At 49.4% G+C, this 16355-nt stretch overlaps 1 long non-coding RNA gene across 3 annotated transcripts in view; it reads left to right on the forward strand.

Annotated features, from left to right (window-relative positions):
- The window catches only part of LOC137570695 (uncharacterized), an 81862-nt gene that overhangs the window by 20611 nt on the left and 44896 nt on the right, over window positions 1-16355 (forward strand). For all 3 annotated transcript variants that reach the window (XR_011031141.1, XR_011031140.1, XR_011031139.1), the window contains exon 2: window positions 11954-11999. This is a non-coding gene — a long non-coding RNA (uncharacterized lncRNA). The remainder of the gene's footprint in view (window positions 1-11953; window positions 12000-16355) is intronic.

A 16355-nucleotide genomic window follows, 5' to 3' on the forward strand; every position in this document is an offset into this window, starting at 1 on the left:
CAGCTCATTCCTATTGGTTGCTAGGGACATTCTGATTGGTCCACACAAATGTAAAAATGTACTCGGAGTCATAATTACGACTCAAAACTGTAATTATGAGTGTAATTACGAATGCAATTGAAGTCGCAACTCATAATCGCAGTCAATTATGGAATACAACTTCAATGTCGGAATCCGCAATTACGGCATGTAATTACAAAAAGCCACAAGTTTTAAGTTGTTATGCCCAATACTATTCAAGACAACTTTTTTAGCTGCCATTACAGTGTTACTCATGCATAACTTAAGATGTAATAAATACACTATTCAGCTACAACAAAACAACCCACAAGGCCATTAGAACATCACTACTACTTCCATGTCCAGGCAAAGCAGGTAAAAGTTACCTAGCAAGTGGGTACCATCCTGGTCTATCAACACGTCTGCTATGTCTGTGAGCATTGGGAGTGTGCTTGCAAGTAGGAAAGCAAATCTGCAAATCTAGACACAAGTTGATTTGATGCATGTAGCTGACAGCATTGGGTACCTGACACACACTGTTATGTGGTAATGGAAAAGCTTGGCCTATGCAAAAAACATTTGAGACTGGTTTGACAAGGTACATTAAAGCTGAAACAAAGAACAGAAGGTCAGTTAGTATGAGGCATAAATTAGAAGGGGAGATTCGTGTTATATTAGGGTTGAAATTCTAAGTGTAGATAATGTTGGAGTCAATGATAAGGTTAGATTTCAGTGAAGGGGTGGAGAGGGCTAAGCTAGCCATTCATTATTATTATTATTATTATTATTTAGTATTTATATAGCGCCGACATATTACGCAGCGCTGTACAGTATATATATATATCTTGTCACTAACTGTCTCTCAAAGGAGCTCACAATCTAATCCCTACCATTGTCATAGGTCTATATTATGTAGTGTAAGTACTGTAGTCTAGGGCCAATTTTAGGGGGAGCCAATTAACTTATCCGTATGTTTTTGGAATGTGGGAGGAAACCGGAGTGCCCAGAGGAAACCCACACAGACACGGAGAGAACATACAAACTCTTTGCAGATAGTGCCCTGGCTGGGACTCGAACCAGGGACCCAGCGCTGCAAGGCGAGAGCCACCGTGCTGCCCACTACGCCACCTAGTGGCGTAGTGATTCTAGTGATTCTGATTCAATCAACAAAGTGCTCGACTTTATTAAGGAATCAACTTCAGTATGGTTGATTGAAAGTCGATCGACTAGTGACCCACACACTACAAACAATATTCTATGCAATTTACTTTCACATTCGATCTGACCGATGTGTTATGTCTCCATGCTCTGAATGCAAAAATCGATTCAGAGTCGATTGAATGACATGTGAACAGTAGCCAATTCCTGTGCAATTGACCGATATCATGCATTCTGCTCAATCAACTAAGCTGGTTGATTCAACATGAAATCAGCCACTTTTCATTGATTGGGAATTCTGGAACACGCTTGATTTCCTCTCGATTCTATAAAATGATCGAATCGAATGGTCGATCGTACAGCCAAATCGCTAGATGTACGGCCAGGCCACCTTTAGGCTTCAGGAAAGAGTTAAGGGTAGGAGGAGGTTAGGATCAAGCATTAAGAATTTTTTAAGATTAGGTAGAAAGGATAAAGGGACTCCGAGCAGTAAATAAATACAAAATCGGAACTTACCTGGGCCTTTCTCCACCCCATCGTAGGCCGGGAGGTCCCTCGGCGTCCCTCCGGCTCCTCTCCCAGGGCCTGGCCAGAAATGGCTCCCGGCGACACTGGGCCCGAGTGTCGGGCTCCTTCTTCCTGAAAGGTGACGTCAGTCGTCACCACGCCGGCCACCTCGCGTCATCACGGCGGCCGGCGTGACAGTACTGCGCATGCGCGATTAAACAGAGCATGCGCAGTACTGCCACGCCGGCCTCTGTAGTGACGACTGACGTCACCTTTCAGGAAGAAGGAGCCCGACACTCGGGCCCAGTGTCGCCGGGAGCCATTTCTGGCCAGGCCCTGGGAGAGGAGCCGGAGGGACGCCGAGGAACCTCCCGACCTACGATGGGGTGGAGAAAGCCCCAAGTAAGTTCCGATTTTGAATTTATTTACTGCTAGGAGTCCCTTTAAGGTCAGGTATTATAGCATATTTTTTTATTTCATTTTAACTAAAAGAACTCAACCTAAACCTAAATTTGCTGTCTATAGCAATCTCTGGTCAGGGGCAGGCCAGGAGAGGTACTGCAACCTTCCTGGCAATTGCCTCCCTCCCCCAGTGATTGCATAGTGTTAGTGGAGCGTGCTAAGCTAATAACCTCCCATCTCTACACCAGGATCTCTTTTTAGACACTCGCAGTGTCCCTCTCTATGACCCTATTGACACCTCTCACAACTGACGCCGCTCGAGTCATAGAGAAGGGATGCTGGACATAGCTAAAGAGAGATCCCAATGCAGAGATGTGAGTAAGTTCAGCATGCTCTGCTCGCATTTTGCCTAATACTGGGAGCACATGTGGTCACCTATAAACTGGATGAGGGGATACTTATTATTATTATTTTAATATTATTATTTAGAATTTATATAGCACAGACATCTTCTCCAGCACTGTACAGAGTACATTGTCTTGTCACTTAACTGTCCCTCAGTGGGGCTCACAATCTAATTCCTACCTTAGTCATATGTCTATGTATGTATCCTGTACTGTATGTATCGTAGTAGTTTTTGGGATGTGGGGGGAAACCAGAGTGCCCGGAGGAAACCCAAACAGACACGGAGAACAAACTTTGTTCAGATCGTGCCCTGGCTGGGATTCAAACTGGGGGCCCAGGACTGCAAGGTGAGAGTGCCATCCACTATGCCACCATTCTATCTAATGCTGCGAGCACATGTGGTCACCTATAATGGGGGAACTTATGACTACCTATAGTGAATGGGGGGACTATCTAATACTGGGGGCACATGTGTCTACCTACAGGAGGAAAGAGTATTTTAGTGATAAGGTACAAATGCTATGAGAAAAATCTACGGAATATATGTAGCACCCAGCAAGTGAACATCGTGATATATAAACAGGATTGGGTTAGTAATATGGAAGTAAGTTAAGTCAAGAACAAGTTATAGAAAGTATTGTATGTATTTATATAGATAAGATTTGAAAAAATAAGATGTGCAGACCATTGTGTGGTCAAGCTATTTGCTTTATGCTTTTATGCCTATCTTTAACTAGTGTGATCCAGATTGCATGTTTTTGTGTGTTTATGAAAAAAAGCAATAATAAAATATGTTTAAAAAAAAAATAAGATGTTGAAAAATCGATGGGTCAAAGCTGTTGTGGTAAAGAGAGAAATGTTTATTTTACCTCTTTTCACTCCAATCACCCAATCAAACTTATGAAATGTTCAAATGTTTTAAAGAGACTCTGTAACATCAAAAACATCCCCTGGGGCAGGGGCAGGGAACCTATGGCTCGGGAGCCAGATGTGGCTCTTTTGATGGCTACATCTGGATCACAGACAAATCAGTAGGGGTTGACTCACTAAGCTACACAACTCAAGCAGCGCAGCTTAGTGTGGCAGTGCAAGTAACATTTTCAAAGTAGGCACGCTACTGCTCTAGCATGCACTACTAATTTACTTACACTACCCCAAATCGAACAGCTGCTTCAATTGTCCCACTCAGGACTCTGTCAGGTCCAGTGACTTTGTAGGACGAGATTCCCGCACTTTGATTCGCCCAATAGGCTGCCTGTCACTTGACAGGCAGCCTATTGGGCCAAAGTGCGGGATCTCGTCCTACAAAGTGAATCAACCCCCAAGTCAGCTAGTGAATTGTACAAGCTGTTAGTCGGTATTTCTCCTGTCTGGCTCTCGGGAAATTGCTGATGTTGCTCAAACCCAAGAGAAGCTGAAGACGTGTCTGACACTTCTGCTGCCTGTCGGATCAACTGTACACACAACACCATGGCAACAGGACTACCTGGCCCTTTGCTACGCATGAGCACAGTCACAGTTTGAAACATATTGTATGGCTCTCATGGAATTACATTTTAAAATATGTGGCGGTTATGGCTCTTTCAGCCAGAAAGGTTCCTGACCCCAGCCCTGGGGGGTACTCACCTCGGGTGGGGGAAGCCTCAGGGATCCTAATGAGGCTTCCCACGACGTCCTCGGTCCCACGGGGGTCTCGCTGCAGCTCTCCGAACAGCCGGCGACAGACCCGACTGTTCAATTTAATATTTACCTTTGCTGGCTCCAGCGGGGGCGCTGTGGCTGCCTTCGGCTCCGAACTACAAGGAAATACCCGATCTCAGTCGGGTCCGCTCTACTGCGCAGGCGTCGGAGACTTGCGCCTGCGCAGTAGAGCAGGCCCGACGACGATCGGGTATTTCTGCCTACTTCGGAGCCGACAGCCACCAGAGCGCCTGCACAGGAGCCGGGAAGGTAAATATTTATGTCGCCGCTGTACGGAGGGCTGCAGTGAGACCCCCGAGGGATGGAGGACAGCGTGGGAAGTAGAGTTGGGCCGAACGGTTCGCCGGCGAACGGGGTTCGCGCGAACTTAGGTGGTTCGCGTGCGGGTACCGCACGCGAACCTTTTGCGGAAGAAGTTCGGTTCGCCCCATAATGCACCTGAGGGTCAACTTTGACCCTCTACATCACAGTCAGCAGGCCCAGTGTAGCCAATTAGGCTACACTAGCCCCTGGAGCCCCACCCCCCCTTATATAAGGCAGGCAGCGGCGGCCATTACGGCCACTCGTGTGCCTGCATTAGTCAGAGTAGGGCGAGCTGCTGCAGACTGTCTCTCAGGGAAAGATTAGTTAGGCTTAACTTCTTCCTGGCTGCATACCTGTTCTGTTCAGTGAGCCCTCAGCCCACTGCATACCTGTACTGTGATCCTGCCACTGCATAGCTGTTCAGTGATCCTGCCACAGCATACCTGTTCTGTTCAGTGAGCCCTCAGCCCACTGCATACCTGTACTGTGATCCTGCCACTGCATACCTGTTCAGTGATCCTGCCACAGCATACCTGTTCTGTTCAGTGAGCTCTCAGCCCACTGCATACCTGTACTGTGATCCTGCCACTGCATACCTGTTCAGTGATCCTGCCACAGCATACCTGTTCTGTTCAGTGAGCCCTCAGCCCACTGCATACCTGTACTGTGATCCTGCCACTGCATAGCTGTTCAGTGATCCTGCCACAGCATACCTGTTCTGTTCAGTGAGCCCTCAGCCCACTGCATACCTGTACTGTGATCCTGCCACTGCATAGCTGTTCAGTGATCCTGCCACAGCATACCTGTTCTGTTCAGTGAGCCCTCAGCCCACTGCATACCTGTACTGTGATCCTGCCACTGCATACCTGTTCAGTGATCCTGCCACAGCATACCTGTTCTGTTCAGTGAGCTCTCAGCCCACTGCATACCTGTACTGTGATCCTGCCACTGCATACCTGTTCAGTGATCCTGCCACAGCATACCTGTTCTGTTCAGTGAGCCCTCAGCCCACTGCATACCTGTACTGTGATCCTGCCACTGCATAGCTGTTCAGTGATCCTGCCACAGCATACCTGTTCTGTTCAGTGAGCCCTCAGCCCACTGCATACCTGTACTGTGATCCTGCCACTGCATAGCTGTTCAGTGATCCTGCCACAGCATACCTGTTCTGTTCAGTGAGCCCTCAGCCCACTGCATACCTGTACTGTGATCCTGCCACTGCATAGCTGTTCAGTGATCCTGCCACAGCATACCTGTTCTGTTCAGTGAGCCCTCAGCCCACTGCATACCTGTACTGTGATCCTGCCACTGCATACCTGTTCAGTGATCCTGCCACAGCATACCTGTTCTGTTCAGTGAGCTCTCAGCCCACTGCATACCTGTACTGTGATCCTGCCACTGCATACCTGTTCAGTGATCCTGCCACAGCATACCTGTTCTGTTCAGTGAGCCCTCAGCCCACTGCATACCTGTACTGTGATCCTGCCACTGCATAGCTGTTCAGTGATCCTGCCACAGCATACCTGTTCTGTTCAGTGAGCCCTCAGCCCACTGCATACCTGTACTGTGATCCTGCCACTGCATAGCTGTTCAGTGATCCTGCCACAGCATACCTGTTCTGTTCAGTGAGCCCTCAGCCCACTGCATACCTGTACTGTGATCCTGCCACTGCATACCTGTTCAGTGATCCTGCCACAGCATACCTGTTCTGTTCAGTGAGCCCTCAGCCCACTGCATACCTGTACTGTGATCCTGCCACTGCATACCTGTTCAGTGATCCTGCCACAGCATACCTGTTCTGTTCAGTGAGCCCTCAGCCCACTGCATACCTGTACTGTGATCCTGCCACTGCATAGCTGTTCAGTGATCCTGCCACAGCATACCTGTTCTGTTCAGTGAGCCCTCAGCCCACTGCATACCTGTACTGTGATCCTGCCACTGCATACCTGTTCAGTGATCCTGCCACAGCATACCTGTTCTGTTCAGTGAGCCCTCAGCCCACTGCATACCTGTACTGTGATACTGCCACTGCATACCTGTTCAGTGATCCTGCCACAGCATACCTGTTCTGTTCAGTGAGCCCTCAGCCCACTGCATACCTGTACTGTGATCCTGCCACTGCATACCTGTTCAGTGATCCTGCCACAGCATACCTGTTCTGTTCAGTGAGCCCTCAGCCCACTGCATACCTGTACTGTGATCCTGCCACTGCATACCTGTTCAGTGATCCTGCCACTGTATACCTGTTCTGTTCAGTGGACCCACCACTGTATACCTGTTCTGTTCAGTGGACCTGCCACTGTATACCTGTTCTGTTCAGTGGACCTGCCACTGTATACCTGTTTAGTGAACACGCCACTGCATACCTGTTGTGTTCAGTGAACCCGCCACTGTATACCTGTACTGTTCAGTGAACCCACCGCATCAGTGCGCATACCTGTGCAGTTAAGTGAACCCACCTACCTACGTGAGTGCACGCAGTGTGATATACCACTCCGTGCATACCCGATATGGACAAAACAGGTAGAGGAAGAGGAAGAGGTAGTGGCAGAGGCAGAGGAAGGCCACCCGGCAGGTCTGCGCGAGGTCGTGTAAATGTAATTTCGTGTGGACCTGGCCCACAGTACAGTGCTCGGAAGAAGGCACGTCCCATCACCTCCCAAGATTGTCAGGACGTGGTTGAGTATTTAGCGACACAGAACACCTCATCTTGCTCAGCCACCAGCGCTACTACTAGCACCACTTCCGCTGCATTTGACACTTCGCAAGAATTATTTAGTGGTGGTGAAATCACTGATGCACAGCCATTGTTACAGCCAGATGAATTTTCACCAGCTCATATGTCTGCGTTACGCGACAACACTATGGATGTAACGTGTAAGGAGGATGAAGGACCTACACATTTGGATTTTTCTGAGGCAAGCGAAGCTGGGCAGGATGATTACGATGATGACGATGATAGGGATCCTCTGTATGTTCCCAATAGAGGAGATGAAGAGGGGGACAGTTCAGAGGGGGAGTCAGAGAGTAGTAGGAGGATAGAAGTTGCTGAAAGAAGCTGGGGCAGCTCTTCGTCAGAAACAGCTGGTGGCAGAGTCCGGCACCATGTATCGCCAGATTCGCCACCTATGTACAGCCAGCCAACTTGCCCTTCAGCATCAGCTGCTGAGGTCCCCATAGTGCCCACATCCCAGGGTGGCTCAGCGGTGTGGAAATTTTTTAATGTGTGTGCCTCAGATCGGACCAAAGCCATCTGTTCGCTCTGCCAACAAAAATTGAGCCGTGGAAAGGCCAACACTCACGTAGGGACAAGTGCCTTACGAAGGCACCTGCAGAAAAGGCACAAACAGCAATGGGATGGCCACCTGAGCAAAAGCAGCAGCAGCACACAAAAGCAAAGTCACTCTCCTTCTCCTCTTCCTCCTTCAGGTGCATCATCTGCTTATGCCGCTCTCTCCCTTGCACCTTCACAGGCATCCTCCTCCACTCCGCCTCTGCCCTTGAGCGGTTCCTGCTCCTCTGCCCACAGCAGCAGTCAGGTGTCCGTGAAGGAAATGTTTGAGCGGAAGAAGCCACTTTTGGCCAGTCACCCCCTTGCCCGGCGTCTGACAGCTGGCGTGGCGGAACTGTTAGCTCGCCAGCTGTTACCATACCGGCTGGTGGACTCTGAGGCCTTCCGTAAATTTGTGGCCATCGGAACACCGCAGTGGAAGATGCCAGGCCGCACTTATTTTTCCAGAAAGGCCATACCCCAACTGCACCGTGAAGTTGAGAGGCAAGTGGTGTCATCTCTTGCGAAGAGCGTTGGGTCAAGGGTACACCTGACCACGGATGCCTGGTCTGCCAAGCACGGGCAGGGCCGCTACATTACCTACACAGCCCATTGGGTGAACCTGGTGGTGAACGATGGCAAGCAGAAAGCGGCGGACCAAATTGTGACACCTCCACGGCTTGCAGGCAGGCCTCCTGCCACCTCCTCTCCTCCTGCTACATGCTCTTCGCTGTCCTCCTCCTCCTCCTTGGCTGAGTGGCAGTTCTCCTCTCCAGCTACACAGCCCCAGCTCCGCAGGGCCTATGCTGCATGCCAGGTACGACGGTGTCACGCCATCTTAGACATGGCTTGTCTCAAAGCGGAGAGTCACACTGGAGCAGCTCTCCTGGCTGCTCTTAAGAAACAGGTGGATGAGTGGCTGACCCCGCACCACCTGGAGATAGGCAACGTGGTGTGCGACAACGGCAGCAATCTGCTTGCCGCTTTGCATATGGGGAAGCTGACACACATACCCTGCATGGCACATGTCATGAATCTGGTGGTTCAAAGATTTGTGGCAAAGTACCCTGGCTTAGCGGATGTCCTGAAGCAGGCCAGGAAGTTCTGTGGGCATTTGAGGCGCTCTTACACAGCCATGGCACGATTTGCAGAAATTCAGCGTAAAAACAACATGCCGGTGAGACGCCTCATTTGCGATAGCCCCACTCGCTGGAACTCGACCCTCCTCATGTTCTCCCGCCTGCTAGAACAGAAGAAAGCCGTCACCCAGTACCTCTACAACTGGAGTAGAACGAAACAGTCTGGGAAGATGGGGATGTTCTGGCCCGACAACTGGACAATGATGAAAAATGCATGCAGGCTCATGCGGCCGTTTGAGGAGGTGACCAACCTGGTGAGCCGCAGTGAGGGCACCATCAGCGACTTAATTCCCTACGCGTACTTCTTGGAGCGTGCTGTGCGTAGAGTGGCGGATGAAGCTGCGAATGAGCGTGACCAGGAACCGTTACGGCAGGAACAGGCATGGGACCAATTTTCATCAGACCCAGCTGTTTCCTCAACACCTGCGGCAGCACAGAGGGGGGAGGAGGAGGAAGAAGAGAGGTCATGTGCAGAAGATGAGTCAGACTCAGAGGATGATGAGCAAGGTGTTTCTTTGGGGGAGGAGGAGGAGGAGGAGGGGACAGCGGCAGGAGAACAACCGCAGCAGGCGTCGCAGGGGGCTTGTGCTGCGCAACCTTCCCGTGGTATTGTTCGCGGCTGGGGGGAGGAGGTTGACTTACCTGACGTCACTGAGGAAGAGCAAGAGGAGATGGAGGGTACTGGATCCGACTTTGTGCAGATGTCGTCTTTTATGCTGTCCTGCCTGTTGAGGGACCCCCGTATAAAAAACCTCAAGGGGAATGAGCTGTACTGGGTGGCCACACTACTAGACCCTCGGTACAGGCACAAAGTGGCGGACCTGTTACCAACTCACCGGAAGGTGGAAAGGATGCAGCACATGCAGAACCAGCTGTCAACTATGCTTTACAATGCCTTTAAGGGTGATGTGACGGCACAACGCCAGCAAGGTACCACTGCCACTAATCCTCCTCCCGTGTCCACGCAGTCAAAGACAGGACGCTCCAGCGATCTCATGGTGATGTCGGACATGCGGACGTTCTTTAGTCCAACGCCTCGCCGTAGCCCTTCCGGATCCACCCTCCACCAACGCCTGGAACGGCAGGTAGCCGACTACCTGGCCTTAAGTGTGGATGTAGACACTGCTGTGAACAGCGATGAGGAACCCTTGAACTACTGGGTGCGCAGGCTTGACCTGTGGCCAGAGCTGTCCCAATTTGCCATCCAACTTCTCTCCTGCCCTGCCGCAAGCGTCCTCTCAGAAAGGACCTTCAGCGCAGCTGGAGGCATTGTCACAGAGAAGAGAAGTCGCCTAAGTCACAAAAGTGTTAAGTACCTCACCTTTATAAAAATGAATGAGGCATGGATCCCGGAGGGCTGCTGCCCGCCCCAAGACTAAGTCAGTCCCCGCACATACAGCATCTCTGCCTGCACGCCGTGTGACTGGCTGCCTGGCCTGCCCCAAGAAGACTAAGTCGCTCCCAGTCCCTCCACACAGCATGTCTGCCTGCAGGCCGCTTCACTACCTTCTCCGCCACCACCAACAGGGTCCGGGACTCCAGGCGGATTGCTGAATTTTTTAGGCCGCTGCTAGCAGCGGCCGCTGTAATAATTTTTCGGGTGCGTGTACATGACTGCCTAATTTTTCTGGCTGCACTGCGGGCAGCTGCAACAACAAAAGAAAAGGCATGAACATGCGCCCATTCCCCTTCGTGATCATTACCTTGCCGTGGTGAAGGGGCTTGCGTATCACAATGGAGCAATGACCGGCGCCTAGATGAGTGTCTCGGGGGGCACACCCACGATAATAAGGTCGTTGCCTCATTGTGGTCAGACCAAATTTGATCAGCTGGACAGTCACTGTTCTGTCATTCAGCTACATCAGCCAGGTGACTGACCATCAGAGCTGGGACAAGGTCCTTCAGCACCCAAGGCTGAGACACCAAAGTGCGCCCCTCCATCCCTCCGCCCCAGCCGTCACACACTGATTGCTACTAGACTAAGAGGCGCCCCAGGGCCCCCATCCTCCCCAATACCTTAATCTCTAGTTATCTGACTTGCAGTCACTGCCATGTATCCCCTTTTCCTATTTCTTTCTGCTTCAAACACAATTGGGAATGACAACTGAATGAATTGTGCGCCCCCTCCTACACTGCGCCCTGAGGCTGGAGCCTCTCCAGCCTCTGCCTCGGCCCGGCCCTGCTGACCATATGGGCTGTAAAGCCACCAAAACCTGCACTCTCGCCATGGTGCGCACCAGTCCAGCACGGCCGTCACTACACAAACAGCTGTTTGCGGTGCGTTACACGATGAGTTTGGTGCGTCAGTGTGAAGCAGTACCTTAATTACACTACCTGATTGATGTATACACATGCAAGATGTTTGAAAGCACTTTAGGCCTGTCATTTAACATTCAATGTGATTTCTGCCCTTAAAACGCTGCTTTGCGTCAAATCCAGATTTTTCCCGGGGACTTTTGGCATGTATCCCACTCCGCCATCCCCCCCTCCAGGTGTTAGACCCCTTGAAACATCTTTTCCATCACTTTTGTGGCCAGCATAATTAATTTTTTTTTTCAAAGTTCGCATCCCCATTGAAGTCTATTGCGGTTCGCGAACTTTAACGCGAACCGAACCTTTCGCGAAAGTTCGCGAACCCGGTTCGCGAACCGAAAATCGGAGGTTCGGCCCAACTCTAGTGGGAAGCCTCATTAGGATCCGGAGGCTTCCCCCACCCGAGGTGAGTACCCCCCAGGGGACATTTTGATGTTACAGATTCTCTTTAACTTCTTGAACCCAACTGAACATTTGAAGTGAAAACAGGAAAAATGATTATTTCTCACCTTATAGCATGAGACCTTTTGTCTGTGTAAAATTTCAATGGATATTATGTTTTATTTTGAAAGAAATAAACAGCTTGTGCTTTAACTTAAGATGTAAGAATTTCAATACGCCAATACTCTAATTTTATATTGTATAGTTAAGGAAAACTCTAATGGGTTTATTTATGTTACATTTTTTTATACTGAGAGGTGCATTTTTAGATATAATATTTTATTTTGCAATAATTCATACATTGCTTTTTCAGGAAAACATCCTAATGGAGTCAGAGGCCCCTGTATGCCATTTCCACAGTAGGTAACATTTTATAATTAAACAATTTGTTTTTGCACAAGAACCAGCCACTATTTTCTGCTTTGCAGTTGTTGGTATCCCTTGTGTGTCTCATCGGAAAGACCTTTTGCACTCCGTCCTACTAAATATTGGATTAGTACAACATTTCCAAGTTAACAGAGCAGATTAGAATGCTTTATGCAGCTATTGTATGCATATTTTGAATTCTGTATTCCTTCTAAAAACAAAATGTGTTACATATTTAGGACCTACAAAGGAATTTAGAAAATAAGAAGTAAAATAACTGAAATATCAAAATAATCTAGAGATGCTATTTGAAAATGGTAGTAGCAATTTAGTAATTTCCTCGATCTACTGGTGGTGTGCCCCATTGGTGACTTAATTTATAGTAAATATAACAGGATGTAAATGAAAGTGTTAGCATACATTACAGTAGGAGTGCTTAAAATGTCTTAAAATGGATCATGAAAATTAGAATGGAAAAGAAAAATTCTCACTGCTTTTGTAGCTAGTACTCCTCTCACCTCCCTCTTTCTAAATAGTGTATCTGCACTCTATATCATACCTGTGAAGATGATAATCTAAGTTTGCAGTACAGGCTTGTGATGAGTCATTTTTGAAATGGAAACAGCAGGAGTGACATGCTTATATTTCAAAACAGAGTTAAAAACAGTAATGGAAGTACATCAAATACATTGTGTTATTGATCAGGGCCTCATTTTTATATACACATGTCTAAAACACTAGCACCTTAAAGGACCTCTGTCGCAAAAATCTAAACATTTTAAATACATGTTTCAAATAGTATGTTTCTTCCAGAGTAAAATGAGCCATACATTACTTTTCTCCTATGTTGCTGTCACTTACAGTAAGTAGAAGAAATCTGACATTATCGACAGATTTTGGACTAGCCCGTCTTCTTATAGGGGGGTTCTCAGGGTTTTCTTTATTTTCAAAAGCACTTGGTGAATGGAAGTTGCTCTGCCCAATTGCCAAAAAACTGTGCAACGAGCAGGGAGGCTTGCCAGCATCTTTGTATAAATCTTTTTCAGGGAATGTCTTTATAAAGAATAAAGGCCATGCTGAGAATCCCCTATGGAGAGATGGACTAACCCAAAATCTGTCGGTAATGTCAGATTTCTACTACCTACTGTAAGTGACAGCAACATAGGAGAGAAGTAATTTATGTCTCATTTTACCCTATGCTTGCCATTGGATTTAATAATCATTATCGAATCGGATGAAAATTGGTGCTGCCAAGAGCATACCTAATTGACAATGCAACCAATTTCAGGCTTGATAGGGTGCATGCCAGTAATGGCATGCAATATCAGGATGAGCAACAAACACGAAGAAACCCCGGCGTTATCCTCCAATGTAAATTACCCCCCCAGTGCCTGGTGCAGTTTACTTTATCTGTCCATGTGCGCTGCTGGCTCCATCTTCATACACACTCCCCATGTAGTTGCTGGTGTAACATGGGTGTGTGTGTGACGTAACACGCGCCCATGTATACGCTGGCAACCACATTGGGCACGTGGAAGAAGCAGGAGGCAGTGGCGGACACGGACAGGTAAAGTACTGTGGGGGGGGGGCATTTTACGTTAGGGGGAACAGCGGGGGGGGGGGCGGGAGGTCAAGAGGGTTTGATGCAGCCTCACAAGGCCAGTTCCGGAGAGATCAGATTTGATTAGAGAGAGATCTGTCTCGTGGTCGATAATGGTCGATCTCCCTGTATGGGCACTTTAAAGTTTGTAATACAGTGTTCACATATACTGTGTATTGTCTGAAAGCAGAGAGCCTGTAGAATTTAAAAAACATATTGTGAATTTATTATACCACATAAACAGTCTAAGTGTGGTGTCTCTATAGCTGTCCACCAGTGATCCAGTATTAGGTATGGTGGAAGCTACACGTTTTACTAGCTGATGGTTCAGGTTTGGTCAGGGCACTTGTATACCTCCCTGAAGCTTTAATTAGAAGTAATCAGCTCCATATTAGTCTGTGGGAGATTTCATCTTAACGCTTAGAAGTGTTATGGGGAACTGTTGTAGTGCAGAAGATCGAATATCCCTAGGTGAAATGCCTCTGATAACCACAGAAGTAAAGGTAATGGCTTTACCGTTTCCTTATCTCAGCCAGATATTAATAACTCCAGTTCTGCTACAATACATATAAGGGAAATATATTTCCATACCCTAGTTGCACACTTTTTATGAGCATTAAATTCTATTGGACATATAAGTTCCCATGCTGACATTTTATCAGTAACGTTATGTAATATATCCCTAACCTGCTGAGCTTAAAGGGAGACTACGGCGAAAAATTGAAAAATGTAAAATATGTGCAAACATAAACAAATAAGAAGTACATTTTTTTTCCAGAGTAAAATGAGCCATAAATTACTTGTCTCTTATGTTGCTGTCACTTACAGTAGGTAGTAGAAATCTGACAGAAGTGACAGGTTTTGGACTAGTCCATCCAGTGGCGTACCTAGGGCATTTGACACCCGGTGCTAGGTATTGAAAGACACCCCCCCCCCACAGTACACCACCTGCGGCGGAAAAATGGGCGTGGCTATGACCGGATGAGGCGGAGCTAATTTAAAAGTGCACCCAAGTTTTAGTCAACCTTTCTCCAGAAAATTCACATCATTGCGCAGCTTTTCTCCAGAAAATACACAAAATGTCAGAAGCTTTCAACATAAAATACACGTAATGCGAGAACATTTCACCAGACATTACACGTTATGTGAGCAGATTTCACAAGAAAATACATTCAATCATGTCGGCAGATTTGACCAGAAAAAAATCATTCAATCTTGCGGTAGATTTGACCAGAACATACACAATGTCAGCACCAGATTTCACCACAAAATACACAATATCAGTAGTTAAACTGACCACAAAATACACAATGACGGTAGTTAAACTGACCACAAAATACACAACGGTAGTTAAACTGACCACAAAATACATAATGACGGTAGTTAAACTGACCACAAAATACACAATGTCGGTAGCAGATCTGACCACAAAATACACAATATCGGTAGCAGATTTGAGTGTTGGCAAGCTGATAGCCTGGTGGGTAGGTGGTGAAGGGTGAGCAGCCTGATTGCCTAGTGGGTAGGTGGGCAGCCTGCTGGGTAGCAGTGGTGGGTAGGGGGGCAGCAGTGGTGGGTAGCCTGCTGGGTAGCCTGGTGGGTAGGGGGGCAGCAGTGGTGGGTAGGTGGCCAGCCTGCTGGGTAGCCTGGTGGGTAGGTGGGCAGCCTGCTGGGTAGCAGTGGTGGGTAGGTGGGCAGCAGTGGTGGGTAGGTGGGCAGCCTGCTGGGTAGCCTGGTGGGTAGGTGGGCAGCCTGCTGGGTAGCAGTGGTGGGTAGGTGGGCAGCAGTGGTGGGTAGGTGGGCAGCAGTGGTGGGTAGCCTGGTGGGTAGGTGGGCAGCCTGCTGGGTAGCCTGGTGGGTAGGTGGGCAGCAGTGGTGGGTAGGTGGGCAGCAGTGGTGGGTAGCCTGGTGGGTAGGTGGGCAGCAGCGGTGGGTAGGTGGGCAGCAGCGGTGGGTAGGTGGGCAGCAGCGGTGGGTAGGTGGGCAGCAGCGGTGGGTAGGTGGGCAGCAGTGGTGGGTAGGTGGGCAGCAGTGGTGGGTAGCCTGCTGGGTAGCCTGGTGGGTAGGTAGGCAGCAGTGGTGGGTAGGTGGGCAGCCTGCTGGGTAGCCTGGTGGGTAGGTGGGCAGCAGTGGTGGGTAGGTGGGCAGCAGTGGTGGGTAGGTGGGCAGCAGTGGTGGGTAGCCTGCTGGGTAGGTGGGCAGCAGCGGTGGGTAGGTGGGCAGCAGCGGTGGGTAGATGGGCAGCAGCGGTGGGTAGGTGGGCAGCAGCGGTGGGTAGCCTGCTGGGTAGCCTGGTGGGTAGGTGGGCAGCAGCGGTGGGTAGGTGGGCAGCAGTGGTGGGTAGGTGGGCAGCAGTGGTGGGTAGCCTGGTGGGTAGGTGGGCAGCAGTGGTGGGTAGGTGGGCAGCAGCGGTGGGTAGGTGGGCAGCAGTGGTGGTAGGTGGGCAGCAGCGGTGGGTAGGTGGGCAGCAGTGGTGGGTAGGTGGGCAGTAGTGGTGGGTAGCCTGGTGGGTAGGCGGGCAGCAGTGGTGGGTAGGTGGTGGGCAGCAGCGGTGGGTAGGTGGGCAGCAGTGGTGGGTAGGTGGGCAGCAGTGGTGGGTAGCCTGGTGGGTAGGTGGGCAGCAGTGGTGGGTAGGTGGTGGGCAGCAGTGGTGGGTAGGTGGGCAGCAGCGGTGGGTAGGTGGGCAGCAGCGGTGGGTGGCCGGGCCGGTGCACCTGTAAAAGAAAAAAAAAACACTCACTTACCTGCA

Source organism: Hyperolius riggenbachi, chromosome 4, assembly GCF_040937935.1.
Source record: "Hyperolius riggenbachi isolate aHypRig1 chromosome 4, aHypRig1.pri, whole genome shotgun sequence".
NCBI lineage: Eukaryota > Metazoa > Chordata > Amphibia > Anura > Hyperoliidae > Hyperolius > Hyperolius riggenbachi.